Source organism: Camelus ferus, chromosome 2 (genome assembly GCF_009834535.1).
Source record: "Camelus ferus isolate YT-003-E chromosome 2, BCGSAC_Cfer_1.0, whole genome shotgun sequence".
In the NCBI taxonomy this organism is placed as follows: domain Eukaryota; kingdom Metazoa; phylum Chordata; class Mammalia; order Artiodactyla; family Camelidae; genus Camelus; species Camelus ferus.
The window spans coordinates 116715043-116730902 of record NC_045697.1 but is presented as its reverse complement, the minus strand read 5'-3'; positions in this window follow the sequence as shown (position 1 = coordinate 116730902).

The following is a 15860-nucleotide window of genomic DNA, read 5'->3' as shown; positions in this document are numbered from 1 at the left end:
TAGCTCAGTGGTAGAGCACCTGCTTAGCATGCACGAGGTCCTGGGTTCAATCCCCAGTGCCTCCGTTAATAATAAATAAATAAACCTAATTGCCTCCCCCCTCAATAAATACATAATTTTTTTTAAAGCCACAGCTAAATGTACTTAATTCTTTAAATGCTTCTGGTAAGAAACTTGCTTCTCTGTATTTCATGTAAATTACCTGGGTTAAAAAAATCAGACTCATACATTTAGTGACAGCAAATCATTTTTATCTAAAATAAACCCTGAAGTCTTCAGCAGAAGACTCTCTCCCCTCACGGGTCAATAGGCGTCCTGGCAGAGAGTGACTAAAATAACGACTTGTCTGGGGAGCAGATTGCAAGGACTGGGATGAAAGAAGGGTGCTTCCTCACACACAAAGTACTGGCCGTCCATTCTAGTCAGCGTTTGTGAGGTATGGTTATATTTGTCTGCAGCAAGTGGGCTCCAAGAAGTTCGAGTCCCATGATGGGGCTTGGACACCCAGAGGATGTCCTCACGTAGAAGCTAGCCCTTCAGGGAGATCTGAATTCTGCTGGAAACCATCACAGGAAGAAATGCTCTCCGCCAAGGCTTCCCTCAATCCATTTCACCTCAAGCCCTTGCTCAAGTTATAAATCTGTCATGTGGAAATAAAAGGAAATCTCCAGATCAAAATCTGACTATGCCTTGCCAGACTAATCCCTCACTAGGTTTGTTTACACACATTTACAGCTGACTGAGAGGGAGTTTATTATTTCTTTGGGCAAGCAGAGATTCTTACTTTGCTGAAACAATCCCAAAGGGTTTTTTATAAACTAACAAGATATTTTTATTGCCCTGGGTCCGTAACAAAATTAAGAGACTTGTTTGCATATTTCCTTTATTACATTCTTAAATGAAATTCACAAACCAAACAGGAAGCCTTCATTAACCCATGACAGAGGAAAAGTGTTATACCTAAAGAGAACTTGGAAAACTTTTTAAAAAGTAACAATTTTTGCAGTGTATTACAGGGACAGTAAAAGACAGAAATTAGGTTTGATTTAAAGTCACACAACAGCACCACAAACTGATACTTCACATGGACAACTTACTTCCTATTTTCAGGGGAAGAAATGAAAAGACGGCAGGAACTTTCAAAAGGAAAAATGATCGGAAATTATCTTTAAACCCCAGCTGAACATGCTGAGATGTACATGAATCTTACCAGAAAACTGACAAAGCAGGTGTGCGCTGTGAGGAGCAAGGGTTTGTTTAAAGGGAGACTGTGAGCGAGGGTGATGCAGAAATGAGACAAAACGCACGAAGTCTGTAAGATTACGGAAACGAACGCAGTGACGCCCTTCCCGCGGGGTCCGCGTGTGACTCTTGGCCCGAACTGCCCTTCTGGAAGTAAAGCCCGACCACGAGGAATCTCGTCTGGAGATGTACCCCCCCCCGGCCCCACCCACATCCTGACACCCAGGATGTGTCCCTCTCCCAAATAGAGAAAGTTCTGCCCCAGGAAAAAGTCACCCAGGCGACCTGGAAAGAGTAGACAGCTGCAAAACAAGAGAGTTTTTGTCAATGAACGGCTATGGCTAGCATCATCGTTCTGGTTAATAATTATTCTCTCCATAGCTGTCCTTCTTTCAGAAGCGGTCGTCTTCCACTTGTGGCCAGCATGGGATAGCAGTTTAATTTTTTGTTTTTTTTTCTTTTTTTTAACTAAAATGATGATTTTTAATGGGAACCAGAGGTATGGTTACAATTACATAGTTCAGCACAAAAAACCTGTGGGTGATCAGGAGTTGGAAGGTTACAAAATAATGAGGATAAAAGTGGGTCCAGGAAGAAAAGCTGCTCCAGAACGTCAGAAGCCAGGCTGCTACGGCTGCTCCCTGCGGCCCTGTGCGAGCTCACCCCTGGAGGCCATCTCGCCAGGGCCAAAGCCACTCTGTCCCCACCACCCCGGCCCCCTCAGAAGCCCCCATGATCCCCTCCTCGGCCTCCTCTGCCACCACGACGATCATCTCCATGGTTACCCCCATATGAGAGCCTCCTGGTCCCCCTCCTGGGCCATCTGGTTTAGGGGCCTTCTGCTGGTTGCATTCATTCCTCTGAGAGAAGTCCATGTTCTCACATGGAGGGTGAGGATGCTTCCAGTCCCCAGCTCCCTGCTGTCCTCCACCGCCACCACTGCCACTGGGGAATCCCCCTCGGCCACCGCCACCACCGCCACCACCTCCAGAGCCTCCCCGGCCAGGAAGCATAGTCAAAGCCTTTGGAACAATGGTTTTAGGGACACATCAAATAATGAAAAGTTGATCCTGGGAAATGGGACACCTCGCAGCCTGGCTTCCTGCCTGGAGGGCCTCCAGCCCCAGGGCAGGAAAGGGAGGCCTCCTTCCTGGAGGGGAGGGTCTCCCAGAGGCGAGGAGATGGACCGGAGACTCTGGGGAGAGGGAGGGGCCGGGCTCAGCCAGGCAGAGACCTGGAGAAGACAGCTGCCCGGAGGAAGACACCTGCAAGTCTGCAAAGGGTCCTCCTCCAGGGTTCAGCCGAGTCCTGAGCAGCACCTGCGTGGGAAGAAACAGTCCGCGACTGGGGACAGAACCTTCTGGAAGGACTAGAGGGACCACGCTTGGCACCCTCCCAGGTGCCTGCTCCAATCTGGGGGCCCCGGTGGAGTACCTAGGTCGGGGCACCTGTCTCAGTTGTGGGGGAAATAAACCCGAGCCCGTGTGCTCCTCTGGTCCTGCAAGACACCAGCAGCGAAGCTGTTAGACCAAAGTGTACACACGCTTCATTTTGAGATACCGCTACCCACTTGGCCTCCGAAAAGTCTACCAACTCCCACGGTCCTCTTCTCTCACAGTGCTGCTGTCAAGGGACTGGTTGTTTTTGTTTTTTAAATTTATTCCTTTTTTTTTTTTTTAACTAAAGTGTAGTTAATCTACTATGTTATGTTAGTCTCTGGTGTACAGCAAAGTGATTCAGTTATACATATGTAAATATATTCTCTTTCATTATAGGTTATTATGAGATATTGAATATAGTTCCCTGTGCTGTACAGTAGGACCTTGTTGTTTATCTATTTTATATACAGTAGTGTGTGTCTGCTAATTCCAAACTGCTAAATTATATCTCCTCCACCTTCCGCTTTGGTAACCGTAAGTTTGTGAGTTTGTGAGTCTGTTTCCGTTTTATAAATAAGTTTATTTGTGTCTTTTTTTAAATTCCACATATAAGTGATATCATATATTTGTCTTCCTCTGTCTGACTTACTTCACTTAGTATGATCATCTCCAGGTCCAACCACATTGCTGCATTATTTTATTCTTTTTTCTGACTAAGTAGTATTCCATTATATATATTATATATATTATATTATTAAACAACTTCTTTATCCAGTCATCTGTCAGTGGACATTTAGATTTTTCCATGTCTTGGCTGTTGTAAATAGTGCTGCTATGAACATTGGGTGCATATATCTTTTCAAATTAGAGTTTTCTCCAGGTATATGCCCAGGAGTAGGATTGCTGGATCATAGGGTAAGTCTATTTTTAGTCTTTTGAGGAATCTCCATACTGTTTTCCACAGTGGCTACACCAAATTCCATTCTCACCAACAGTGTAGGAGGGTTAAGGGATTGATTTATTTATGTGTCAACTGATGGATAAACATATTTATCTTCATGGATTCACTCCCTGTTCCTTACTGACTCTCTCATCCAAATTGACTCCCACGAATTGCTGACTGCTGCTCACACTCTGTTGTCAGCCCTGATTCTAGCTCAGTCTGGCAGAAAAGATCCAAACCTCATACCAGATATGATCTGGTAGATACGGTTTGTCCAAACCTCACGCCACCACACCCACACACCAGAGGTCCTGTTTGGAGACCAGCCACCGTCTCCTGGGAGGAAGAATTCAGATCCCAATAACCAACACATTCTTTGGTTTCTCAAACAGTATTAAAAGTTCACGTTACTGATTTCAGTGATTTTCTTTAAACTTGGGGTGGGAGGGGCGATGCAATAAAGTAACAGCATAAGGATGCATCCTTCAGAAACAGACAGATTTGAATTCAAACGTCCTCTCTGTTATCCTCTAATTTCACCCAATTTCACCTGGAGCAAGATAAATTATTCTCTCTGGAAGTGTTTCCTCATTTGTAAAACAAGGTTAATACCTACTTTTAAGGGTTGTTGAGAGGAACAATGATGATAAATGGAAACTCACTATGGAAACAATGACAGACATACCTCACTTTATTGAATTTGGCTTTATTGTGCTTCACAGATGCTGAGTATTTGTTTTACAAACTGAAGGTTTGTGGCAATCCTGTATCAAACAGATCTATCGGCACCCTTCTCCCAACAGCACGTGCTCACTTCATGTCTGTGTGTTGCGTTTTGGTAATTCTCGCAATGTTTCAAACTTTTCCATTTTTGTTATGTTTGTCACGGTGATCTGTGATCAGTGACCTTTGATGTTGCTGCTACAAAAGATTATGACTCGCTGAAGGCTCCGGTGATGGGTAGCACTTTTTATCACTTAGGCATTTTTTTAATTAAGGCAGGTTTTCTAGACATAATGCTGTTGAACACTCAGTTGACTACAGTATAGCCTGAACACAACTTTGATATGAACTTGGAAAACAAAACAATTCATGTGACTCACTTTACCGCAATATTTGCTTTGCTGCGGTGGTCTGGAACCAAACGCGCAGTATCTCTGAGGTATGTCTGTAGTAACTATATGAAGAGATACGTCCCTAAATGAAGGCATCCCCCAGCATGTTCTAAGTCTTCTAAGTAAACTATGATCAGTTTTATAGTGATGTTACCATCATTCAACTTCAAAGAATTTCAAAATAAGGAACAAAAATGCAGTGGGAAAATCATCACTGAATTATTGACTTTATAAAATTTTATTTTACTTGAGAACTTAAGGATGGCCAAATAATACCAAAAAGTTATAAAGATCGCAACAAAGGAAAGAAGCCTCCTGATGCAGAGAAAATAACACAGTCGGTGTATTAGTTTTCTCGCGGTCGTTGTAACAGATTACCACAAACAGAGCGGCTTAAAGCACTAATTTATTTTCTTCTAGTTCTGGAGGTCAGAAGTCTGGAGAGCGTTTCAGGACTAGAGTCCAGGTGTTGACTGGGCTGGCTCCTCTCAGAAGCTCTGGGAGAGAATCTCATTCCAAGCTCCTTCCAGCTTTTATAAGCTGCCACATTGTGGCCACATCTGTCCAAACCCTTTCCTCCATCTCCAACTAGTCATGGGCTCTTCCGCCTCTTGTAAGGACCCTGGTGGTTGCATCAGGCTCACATGGATAATTCAGGGTGCTCTCATCTCATCTCAGGGTCCTTCTGCCATGTAAGGTAACACGCTCAGATTCCAGGGATTAAGATGTGGAGATGGAGTGGGGTTGGGGTCATTCAGCCTACCGCAGTCAACAGCCAAGCACACTTACAATTCAGGTCACAGAACCCACGGAGAACACCCTATCACATCATGTGAATCAGGTTAGGAAGCAGCAGATCCTGGACCCATCGTTCAGTGTTTCATCCTTCACACAGCTTGTCCTGACTGCCTTCCCTAAGTCATGCACATTTGTATGCAAGGCTGATGGTGGATATAAAAGCAGGTGCGGCACACCACAAAGGACCTCCTGACTGAGCACCGACTGTGTGCCATGAGCTGTTTGGATGCCGGCAACACAACGGTGAGCAAATCCAAATCCCTCCCTCCACAGAGCCCTCATTCTAGCAGGGGAAGGGCTGTGTTGCAGGGGCTCCTTTAGTACTGCCAGCAACCCTCGGTTGAAGGGTACCAAGATTCACACGTTCTGTATTTCTCTGAGATAAAGATCTAGAAAATATGAACCTTTACGGCTTCCGAGGCAACTGCTTGAAAGAGAAAAGGGCTAGCTCCAAAACGTAAGGGCTTCTTGTTAAAACATAAAATAATGAAATATTTTATTCAATATCTGAAGAGGTAGGCTTTTAAGTACCCCAGTCAAGGGTAGAAAGGAAAACCTGGAAACTGGAATGACCCCCAGAGGCAATGAACAAGTTGGCTGCAGATTAAATGGACTAAATTATGGAGAACGGACACTCTTTCCTCTTACGGTTGCAATCTGATAGCTCAGTTCAAGGCACAAGAAAACTCCTAAGATTGTAAGACAGACTATTTCATGGTTAGGAGTAAAGATAACCTCATGTTTCTGACCAAACTTTACATTAATTAAAATACGAGGCAAGAGAATTGTATGTCTTCTGGTTACACTAAACTCACAGGGGGTTGATTTGACAGGCTAGCGGGAAAACATAGTTAAAGGAAAGATGAGAGAGGCCGATCCCCTGGGATGATTCGCTTCTTGGTACAAAACAATGTTAGTTCATTATCATCCTATTCCATCTCCAATGGTCCTTTTTGTCCTTCTCCTCCTAATTGCCTATTTCTCTTGAGCTTTCTCCTCTGGTTCTGTGCTCCTCGGTTAGGAGGGTTTTTTTTTTTTTTTTCTTATCTCTAAGAAAGGCATTAAGTAGCATCTCACCGATTGTTTGGGGCCTCATCAAGAAACCCCAAAAAGAAAAAGCTATTTTAACCATATCAAATTTTAAAAATTCTTCTAGAAAATGTTACTTCCTTTTTCAAGGCATCCAGGAAACCCTGGACTGAGACCACACAAGACCTGTGAAGGAGCAGGTGGGCAGAGACCCCGCGAAAAGCAGGAGGCAGGCGCTCTCGGGGGGCCCAGTACGTGTGTCCGTCAGGGTTTAACGGGGGGAGCGGAAGGACCACGACGACTGATGGGGAATAAGGGATGAGTTATTGGGATGAAACTCACCGACTGCGGGAGCAGCTGCGGAAAGAAGGCTCTGGAAGAGGGGAGGAGTGCAGAGTCAGAGAACGTCCCTCCCGGGAAGCAGGGAGATGCGCCAGGCTGCCGCGGCTGCATCCGGCCGCCAGGCGGAGGTTGCTGTAGGTCAGCTGCGCGGGGGGGGGGGGGGGGGGGGGGAAGAAAATCTGGCTGCCAAGCTGGAGAGATCAAGGGCAAGTTCGAATCTCTGAAGAGCAGCGGGGACTCACAAGGATACACGGAAATCCAACAGGACCAGCAGGACTGTGCCCCTGTCCCCGCGGCTGCTCCAGCGACGCACATGGGTACCCGTGCTCTTCAGCGCCAGGCTGCACGCGGGCCGGCCCAGGACTCGGGGATGCTGAAGCAGGAGACCCAGCAAGACCCGGGCCAGGGGCACCTGCTGCTGCCCCGCCCGGAAGAGGCCAGCCGCAGACCGTGGGCTGGAGCCCTGCACTGAGCCTGCTGGTGTCTCACCATCACCGCAGCTCCCTCAACCTCCCAAACATCGCCTGCGTTTCCTGTGTGGCCCAGAATCTTACAGGAAAGGAGATTCCAGCACGCTTCTCCCTTGTGGACGCAATCCATTCAATCTCATTACCCCTGTCTACTTACATAAGTTCTGATTGTGTCCCCTTTCCTATCCTGACATTCCCCTGAATCCTCGAAATTCATGCTCCTCAAACTTCAGGGCATATAAGAATCCCCTGGGAATCTTCCTAAAAAGCATAGTGTCCAGGTGGGTGGGTGGCGAGAGGGGCCTGAGATGCCGCGTGTCTGACCTGCCCGTGTCTGCACACAATGAGATCAGCCCTCACGAATGGGCATGCTGGGCTGGCAGCTTTTCAGCTGTGGTCCACGGAGCCCCTGGTTCCCCAGAGGCACCTGACGCCTGGGCAGGAGGGGGAAGGGCAGGGTGGCCTCTGCATCACCTCGGGCTGCTCCACTCTTCTCTCTGGATACACTAAGCTCACGGGTGGCTGATTTGAAAGATTTTGGTTTTGCTGTTGCTGTTCTTGTTGTGGAAGAGCTTTTCTGATTCTCTGTTTTGTGTACTGGAATTTCATGTCACATTTCATTCGCAGACAAATAGACAGGAGTTCCCTGATGTAACAACAAGAAAGCCTAAAACTCAGTTGACTGTGAACGGACATGAGCCTAATGGCAAAATTATTTTGGCTTTGTTTCTAAAGAAGGGAAACCCAATACTACCCGCCACATTACCTGCACCGCATCATAAAAACAGTCTTGGAATGATGCCTGGAGACCATCATTGCCTGTTGGGCAATAACAGATTTTCCTCAAATACATTAACTAGATTAATTGAATTCCCTTTATAACTTTGGGCTAATCATGAAACTTCTTAGAGATTTTATTTCTGTATCAATATTCAACTCAAGTGAACAAATATTCATCAAGTGCTAAGAATGGTACAGATGAAATGCCTTAGGGCACCAAAGGGATCAAGCCACAGTTTCTGTCTAGGAAGTGAGTTGCTTTCCAGTAGGAAGAATAAAATGACTGACCGTAAAACACGAGCGTGAGAGCAGAGAAGAAGAACTACAAGTGTGCAGGAGTTCCAAAGAGAAGTGGTCTCCACTTGGGATAACCAGCAAGCCTTCATGGAGCAGTTGGCATCAGAGATGAATCTTCAAAGGACGGATAGGATGTCTCTGATCACAAATGGGGAAGGAGAGTCTTCCTGGTGAAAGGCATCGGCCGAGGAAAGAAAGGAAGCTCAGAAAGTCAGAGAAATAGAGGTACTTGGAGAGCAAGATGTAGGAGACAGGATCTGAACAGGGCAGCAGAGTCATGGTGAACACTGAATCAGGAGTTGTGATAGGAGCTGGATCTCACACAGTGGGGAGAGGAGCCTGGGAAAGGAGCGTCCGGCAGGAAGGGCTGGACCTGTCAGTCTGAGAACCAGGCACGTCAGCTGCCAGCGGGCCTGGGAGGGGAGCCCCCGGGGAGTCTACAGGAAGCTTTCACCTTGGTGTGAAGCCAGCGCATCTGTGAGGACAGCCAAGCTGATGCTGGATGTTGGCCGGAAGCTGAAACTGAGCAACAGGATGATCAGGTCGGAGGCGAGCTGGGCAGGAGGTGGCGGAGAGGAGCCGGGACAGGCTGGACCACAGGCACCTGTGCATCTCTCATCAGAGCACCCGACGAAGCCCACCTGCAAAAGCAATGGCCACTGCTCCACGAGCCCCCCAGGAGCCACCCAGAGAGGCTGATTCTGGCGGAATAGAGTCCTCAGCTTAACAGAGTTGACATGTCCACGTCATCACACCAGGTGTCCAGCTTTAAATGAGGTAGGATATATCTGCGAATAAGCTGGAGATCAGTTGGGTTAAGGATAGCTCAGGGAACCTGACAGAGGCCATGATTTCCAGGGTGTGACATTTAGTCTCAATTAATTACCAAGAGGGCCATCCCCAGTGGCGTGAGAGTGATATTGGAGGTCTGTTTTTGCAGGTTTGGGTTGAAAAGCCTGAGACAGATCCAAAGTTATTCAGTTCAGCCTGGGAAAATATCCCTTGGCAGGATGTCTGAATCTGCTCAGCCTTGAAATGTCCTTTTTTAAGAGACAGCGCTCTAGATCAGTGCCTTCCAACTCCCGCTCCCTGGCAAGCCCGCTGTGCTGGTGTCCGGGAAAGGGGTTCGGGCACGCTAAGAAGTTAATCCTCCAAGCCTATAGGGCTGTGCGGTGGCAGCCAGAGAGCTCCTAGACCAGCTGCCTCCAGCCACCACCGTCGCTGTCCAGGGTTCCTAGAAGGCGGCCTCGCAGAGTGAGGCCTGACCAGCAGCCCTTGCAGCTTCCCCGCTGAGAGCTGAGCCGGTTCTTGGCACCCCGGCACCCGGCTGTCTCGTTCAGCAGCCAGTTACAGCATCATTGCTGCCTGTCATGGCCAAGGAGCCTCCGTAACCATGGAGGTCATGTCCCAGATGCCCAAAGAGCGCAGCGGGCAGCCCTAAGTGTCCCCGCAGGGGTGGCAGTCGGGGCAGGGAGACAGACCAAATTCTTGACCAGCATCCCCCAGGCAGTGGCTCTGAACCTTGGCTTTTGCAGATTTGTAATTTTTCTGTGGGTCTGTGACTAATGTGCGGCTTTTATAATTCAAACCAGCTTCAGGTGATGGCCTTAAAAATGCTCCTACATTCTGCAAATGAGAGACTTGTCATTATTTTGAAATTATGATATGGAAAAGTTCCAGGAGATTCAAAAACCATTAACAGTAAAAATAATTTCAATGTTTCTCTCTGGGTGAAAAAAAATGGAAGAGCTGCTTGAAGTACAATTTCAATTGTTACAGATACTTTACCTGAATGGTTGGAATGTGGTTTTCATATTTTATATCATATATATATGTGAACAAAATTTTTCTTTGATGGTGACCATCAAGGAAGTAAAGAGACCATCCTGTATTCATAAGTTTCTTTACAAAGTGCCTCCATCACTTTCAGTGAACAGAGAAATAATCAGACAGTATGTTAGCTTCCTTATTACAGACAAACGTGAAAATAAGTCACCATCCTCCTGAAGGTTAATCACTGGGAAAATGCTCAAGTAAAATCTTAAGAAGATACATTAAAGTTCTTGATTGCATTGCAGATGTGATAACTAAGTGTGAGGCGAAGCCCAGCCACACTGAACTTCATTCCTTCTCGCTGGTGTGATTATAACCGCACCAGGGGAAGCACCCTTCAGCATGTGTCCTTGACCGGGACAAATGCGCCCAGGAGGCACGAGATCGTGATCCTTATCAAAGCCTTTCTTTCTAGGGGCTCACACTGTCCTGGAGAAAAATGAATGTAAATTTCCCGCAGGTTACAGGCACATTACGTATTCCACGAGACAAAAGAAGGAAGCAGTTCTTTGTTGTTTAGCTGAAATTGTAGACTTATCATTACAATCTTCTTTTTCATGTGTTACACTATTCAAAGGAATAACTGTGCTTTCTCTGGGAAGATAATACAGAACAAGACAAAAAATTACTCTGTGACTGTGTAATCATTTTGCCACTTTTAAATAACTACTGAAGTAGATCATAAAACTGGAAGGATGTGGTAGGAGGAGGCTGATAACTGATCAACTTGATCGATTTGATCTATTCTGTTTGTTACATGATTAGTCATCATGAAAAATTAAATCAATAACATGAAAATTTTTTGCAGTTTTGCATTTGGGAGAAAACTGCTGGGGGTGATTTTTGTTGTTTTATTTTTTATTTACTTGCAAGTTACATGTGATACATTGCACAGATTTTAAGTTTGCTGAGTTTGGGGAAACATATGTGCCCATAACTGAAATGTAGACACAAATAACTGTGCTCACAAGGGCCCCACATTTAGTTTGCACCCAGCTATTATTGCTGTCTTGAAGTTCTTGAGAAGTTTATCTTTGAACCTGTGTTTTGGAAATCGAGTCTGATTGGACAGTGCATCCTTGGTTCCTTGTCGCCCCATTGGCTTGGGGCCTTTGCAAAGCCCCAGGAGGACAAAATTCCGGGGCACAAGTGATGACTGGGAGTTCAGCAAGATACAAAGTGAGGTAAGCATAGTCCCACTAGGAATGAACAAACGCTTTTACATGCCAGTCAGAACTTGCTTCCAACCCAAGACGGAAGCGACGGTGTTCTAGGGAACACCAGTGAGCAAGGAAGGGTATGACACGTCCTTTCCTATTGCTTTGACTTCCCTGCGTTGGGCGGCCACTTACGCTAAAAATGATGCTCTAAGAGGAGAGGAGAGAGAGGGCAGAGTGCACCTTCGTTCCTTTACCCTTCAGGTCTTACTCATCATTAAGCCAAAGGTGCAGAGTGTTGGTAGAGTGTTCGTGCATCAAGAAGTGAAATAAAAATGCTTAAATTAGCTCTGTGCAGCATGTCCACTCTTTGGGTAAGAACAAAATACACGCGGATGTATGAGCAACAAAATACAAATTGCGTCAGTCCCGTAATTCCGCGTACAAGAGAAATGTTCGGATATTGGCATTTAAAGCTGGCATTGCACAATGTAAAGAGGAACAATACATTCTAATATTGAATAGTAAATGTAACAATTTTAATTTTTAACTTTTCTTTACTTCAAGCAAGATTAAATAGCAAATAAAAATGCCACGATGATTCAAAAGACGGTGGCAGAAAGGAAAAGCCTGACGTCTTGGTAATTTTAAGGGCACTTCTTCCTCTTCTGTGGCTCCACATTTTCATTCTGCGCCGGGCTATTCAAATTATGCGGCCAGTATTGTGGCCACGTAAACAGAACCTTATAATGTTGCTTTCTGGGTGTTTCTCTAGCTCACATATAGCTTTTATGACAGACACCCATGCTGAGTGTGTAGAGGTCATTCATTCCTTCCTGCTGTTGAGGGACTTTTCATTGTCTAACCAGAGTGCTTCCCCTGTCGATGGACATACGCATTATTTCTTTTTTATTTCATTTTATTTTTTTTCATTGAAGTGTTGTCGATTTACAATGCCATATGTATTATTTCCAGTTTAGAGCCAGGAAGAATAAGGCTGCTATGAACATGCTTGTATAAGTCTTTTTGTGGGTACACATTTCATTTCTCATAGATAAATACCTAGGAGCAGAACTGCTGGATCATTAAATATATATATATTTGTAAGTATATATATGAATATGTGAGATACAACAGAAAGCATCCTACAGAATAACAAAAAGGTTCTTTATCCTCATATCCCTACATGCTGATTTTTAAAATATCAACATTTTCCCTTGTTTGCTTCCAGTGACTTCTTTTAAGGAGTAAAACTTCTGATAACAGCCAATTCTCTGGCCCCCAGCTAGTTCCCCGACATCCCCAGATGAAACATGAGACCAAAGTTGGCTTGTATGATTCCAAGCATATTTTATGCAAGTCCACATCCATAAAATAAACTATGTAGACCTTTTTGGAGTGTGATAGGATTTCTGTAGAAATGGTTCCACACTCAACATATCATCCTGTTGCTTGCTTTTTTTCCCCTAAATATTATTGAAATTTAGCCATTTTGATAACTTTCTTTACTTCTTTATTTCATCTTTTTCTTCAACTAAGCCTTTCATCATAAGACTAAACCAGAGCTTATTTGTTCACTTCCCTACAGACAGACAATTTGGTTGACCCCACGTGTCTCGTTTTCACTGTTACAAACAATGCTGAAAGAGACAGCCTTGCATCTGTCACCTCCAGGGATAAGAGTCTATTTAAGGTCAACACGTAGAAGTAAGTTGCTGATTTGCAGGGTATGTGCATCTTTGATTTTCTTGACAACAGTGAATTATCCTCCGAAATATTTGTGCTAATTTACATTCCCACAGCAATGTCAGGTTCTTATTCACTCCACACTCCCACCAACAGGCTTCAAAGTTTTGCTGATTTCTGAGTACATTTCTAATACATTTCTTCTTTTGTGACTTGTCTATTCATATCCTGTGCCCATTTTCCCCCTATTTTTGGTGTTTTTCTGATTGATTTGTATCTGTTCTTTATTCTGGACACAAAGTTTTTGTTAGTGATGATGGTGACTGTAATTTTCCAATAAAGGGGTGTAGCTCTTAATTAATTTTTTGAGTCATATGGAAATTTTTCATTTTAGTGCAGTAAAAACCTTCTAATTTCATGATGACTTGTCTTAAGAAATGTTATCTGTCCTAATGTTATGTAGATAGTCTCCTTTATTTCTTTTTAAGGTTTTAAGGTTTAGATTTTCATAATCTAGGTCTCTCATCCACCAGAACATTATTTAGTCATTTTATAGAGAGTGTGAGGCTGGTATCTAATTGTACCTTTCCCCATCTAGTTAGCAATGGTTTACCCCATTTAATAGTCTTTTTCCCCCAATGGTCTACAATGGCACCTGTCTTACATTCCACATTTGTGTGTGTGTGTGTGTGTGGAGTCTATTTGTATCTCCTGATATCAAAGCCATGCTTATTTCATTACCGTTATTTCATTAAAAGTCTTGGAATCTGGCCAGACACATTAACCTTTTCTAGTAAGTGCTTTCATATTTAGAATCTTTTATTTAATAACTCCAAAGGGGGACTTTTGTGATTATGCTATATTTTCTTTTGATTATATTAAATTTATTGTTGTCCAAGGCCTACAGATGGAAACCAATTTTAAAATGACTCAGTCTCAAAATTCCCGTTAGTAATATACTCCTGCCATAGAAAGGATTATGGCAAATAAAAATGTACTTGCAGATCGCTATGCAGTTTACACAGCATTTTACAGAACATTATCTTATGGTTTACAGTCTGCAAAATACATTTTTCTCTTATTTAACGATGAGAAATCTTAAGAACACCTAAGTAAGTTGCCCAAGTTCCCATTAATTGCTGCTAATAAGCAACAAATTCAGGTGTCTAATTCTAACTTATGACCTTTCCAACACATCCATGTGTCCTTTTATAATGGCTGTCATGGACTCCTCCTAGAAAACAAATTGTAGTTACCAAAGGGGAGAGGGGAGGGGGAGGGATAAATTAGGAGCTGGGGATTAGCAGTTACAAACTACTCTATATAAAATAGTTAAACAACAAGGTCCTCCTATTCAGCCCAGGGAACTATATTCAATATCTTGTAATAACCTATAATGAAAAAGAATATATATGTATAACTGAATCACCTGGCTGTACCCCAAAAACTAATGCAACTTTGTAAATCAATTATAGTTCAATAAAAAGAAAATATATATATATATATATATATATATATATATATATAAAATGACTGTCATGGCCTCTGTTGTTAGTTTTTTGTAAGTTCACTTTTCATGTGTGGCTCTTTTGCCCCTCAATTATAAGATTATAAAGTCAAGAAGACAAAAGTTACCTAATAAACATTGATGGATAAATTATCCATAATACATAGATTTAATGTTTAAGTTATTGATTTCTAAAACTAAACTCTATAAATGAAAAATGAGACCATTCTGAAACCGTGTTTCATGGCATCATAGAGGAGGTAATACAGTGTAGATCTCAAAATAGAAAAATAGATGGAAAGGAGAGAGGTGGGCATTTCAAGAGAGTCAAGCCCACAGTGTCCTTGATGTACGGTGAATAGACTTCTTGGCCTCTGGTGGATAAATTGAGAGGTCAGCTGGCTAGAGCTAGCTGTATAGACTAATGCCAAACTTTGGATTTTATCCTGTAGGTAACAGTATGGTATAAAATGATTTAGTAGAAAAGAAAAAGAAATGAGTCAAGAAGGAATAAAAACAGGCAGATTTATTTCTAATATGTTGTCATGTCCACATGCCATATTACTATGTAACATTCATCTTTAAATGGATTCACTTTTAAAACTTGGCAACAATCTACATAAAATCATGAGCTAGATGTGCTTGTCCTAGATTTTCTGACATATTAAAATAAACACATAACTATCAAAATAAAAATGATGTACCATCTTTTGCATTGCTGGGGAGCATAAACACTTTACAGCAAAAAGCATTGCCTTGGCACTACCAGTCATGTGACCTATGCCGATCACATGATGTCCCTGTGCTTCAGTTTCCTGAGCTGGGAAATGAAGATAATACTGAGTGTTCTTGTTACTGATTACTGACAGGAAAGGAAGACATAAAAACTGTCTTTGTTCACAGCTGACATGATCCTCTATGTAGAAAATTCGAAAAGAATCAACAAAATAATTCCTGGAACTAATAAGCAATTATAGCAAAGTTGCAGGATACAAGCTTAATATAGAAAAGTCCATTGTTTCCCTTATATACCGACAATAAACAAGTGAAATTTGGAATTAGAAACACAATACCATTTAATTAGCACCCAAGAAATGAAATACATCAGTTTAAATCTAACAAAGTGTGTTCAAGATTTATATGAGGAAAACTATAAGACTGGTGAATGAAATCAAAGGAGAGCTAAATAAATGGAGATATAGTCCATGTTCATACAAAGGAAGACTCAATATTGTCAAAACATCTGCTCTTCCCAACTTGATCTCTAGGTACAGTGCAATCT